This window comes from Mastomys coucha, unplaced genomic scaffold, assembly GCF_008632895.1.
Source record: "Mastomys coucha isolate ucsf_1 unplaced genomic scaffold, UCSF_Mcou_1 pScaffold11, whole genome shotgun sequence".
In the NCBI taxonomy this organism is placed as follows: Eukaryota; Metazoa; Chordata; class Mammalia; order Rodentia; family Muridae; genus Mastomys; species Mastomys coucha.
This window is the reverse complement of record NW_022196893.1, coordinates 11,395,271-11,397,639: the sequence shown is the minus strand read 5'-3', so window position 1 is coordinate 11,397,639 and position 2,369 is coordinate 11,395,271. Positions and strand designations below refer to the sequence as shown.

General features: G+C 48.2%; 1 protein-coding gene across 4 annotated transcripts in view; it reads right to left on the bottom strand.

Moving 5' to 3' along the window:
* The window catches only part of Grap2 (GRB2 related adaptor protein 2), a 78,577-nt gene that overhangs the window by 23,109 nt on the left and 53,099 nt on the right, over nucleotides 1-2,369 (bottom strand). The gene's annotated exons all lie outside the window — the stretch shown is intronic.

Genomic DNA, 2,369 nt, shown 5'->3' with positions numbered 1-2,369 from the left:
AGACCTTAAAAAAAAAAAAAAAAGAAATCACATGTGGTAAGTAACTGTGGTAGTGAGAGATGGCCCCAATAGTACAGCTAGTCTGAGGCAATATTGTAAGTGTGTAAGACACTGGGAAACAGATAACGGAGAGGGGTTAGTTTTGCTTGGGACAGGGGTGGCAAGGAAGGGAGAGGATCAGGAAAGGTGTCTCTGGAAAGTTGGTCAAATTCAAAAGGACACTTGGAGAACTGCGGTAGGGCTGAGATAGGATGATGTATACCATGGGGGTGGGCAGGGAGAGTGTCCTCAAAGATGTGTGCTGTGTGTTTGTGTGTACACACAGGCCTACCTGTGAGGGTGATGACACTGGATAGTGGGTTAGGTTTCAGCGAGTTGGTAATGGTAATGGGGGTGCTATTGAGGGAGGAGATGATCTGACCTGCCTTCTCTTTGGGAAGAGTCCTTCTGGCACCAGTGTGTAGACTGACTGAGGAGGAAGAGACAGGAGACAACGACTTCAGATGACCGTTGGTCAGATATCTGAGAGGTCGAGAGAGCAGAAAGGCATGTAGTCATGATAATATGGCCACTGTTTGCTCAGTATCTGCTTTGGACCAGCGCCATGACCTCTCATTCTTTTCCTGGACTCTGCAGGATAGATAGGCCATCCTTTCACAGAGACAAATACCGGCAGGTGCCTAGGCCCAAGCTACATAACTCACAGGCTAGGAATTGAATCCATATTCATATGGTTACAAACCCTGTGTTCCTATGTTCCAGCATCATACTTTTTCTTTGTCTAACAGAGAAGGTCTTCCCTTGGGGGACTTAGGGAAAGAAATGTATTTAGAATAGAGCTAGTACATAAGGAACGGAGAGAGCTCCATGCAGGCAACCTGGCTCGGCCACTGTCTACCTGTGTGATTTAGACAGGTTGTTTAATTCCCCTTAGTGACTGAATATGCACGACCTCCATTGAGCCACCTCGGGTCTGCTGCCTCCTCCTGGCTACCTCCACCTGCACCTTTTCCATCTGAAGCCTGGCCTTGCATTTCTTTGAGTTTGCTGGTTCCTGATGTTCCTACTGCCACGCTTTCACTTGGCCCACCCTTCAAGGTGGAATCCCATGCTCCCCACATGTGCTACTGAGCACTGAGCTGAGAGCATCTACAATGGCTCAACAGAGGCGTGTGCTGCCCACTCCATGCCATACGTGGGAAAAGGAGGGTGACTTATGCCAACTCTGAATATCTGTTGGCCAACCTGATGTCTAGCACATAGGTGCCCAGAAAGAACGATTTGGAGGGATATGGACTTTATCTTTTTATGGAACTGCGCTGGGCTGTGCTCAAAGCAACGCTTCTTTAAGGATGGACCCTCTGGGGCTGGGAGAGTGTCCAGGCAGTAAATAGCCCAGCATGCAAGCACAAGGTCTTGAATTCAGATCTCTGGTTGCGGAGGCATGTGTCTATGATTCCAGCACAGGGGAGGGAGAGACAGGTAGATCACTGGAGCTCACTGGTCAGCCTGCCTAAGTCAAATCAGTGAGCTCCAGGTTCAGTGAGAGACACTGCTTCAAAAAACTATGATGGAAAACAAAGGTGGAAGATGTTATGAAATATAATGTGGTGAGGGGGCGCCATGGCGGGCTCATGCCAAGGTGTGCCCCTGAGTAATTACGCCGTGCAACAGATCTGATATAAAGGGGGCATGTTGGGGGAAGGGAGAGTAGTGAGGACCCTGGGGAAGGAGTAGAGGCAGGAAACGAGCCATGAGGGTGGGGGGCTGGGTAGAGTGGAGGGCAGAGAGGGAGAGAAAGGGGGAGAGAGAAAACCAAGAACAGAAAATAAGCTGGGGTGGTGGGCAGTCCTTTTATAAGTGGCACATACTTGACACACCTGGTGGTGGCCATCAGGTAATGACAGTAGGTGCTGTAAGCTGTTGCTAGGTCCCTGAGAAGAGTGTAGTGGAATTGCCTGTAAGCTAACAGAAGACACCTGAAATAAACTTCTGGACTCTATACTTATGTGCATACATATATATGGGCATGTATACACATGTGCACATGTACACATATGTATGAGCATGCACATCTGCATACACATGTGAATGTGCATACAGACACACACACATACACACACACACACACACATACACACACACACACACACACACACTCGTACACTCACACACTCTTGTTTGCCCAACGGGGAGCTATTATGATGAAGGATGAGGATGTGACACTTGTATCCTCCCTATAGCAAAGGCCTGTTCCTCTGAATGTCTTCTAGGCAGTACTAATGGGATAAAGGCTTGGTATTGGCTAAAAGCCACAGTAGTTTTCTACACATAGATGGTCAGTAGATTTCCCTAGAAATACACGTTGG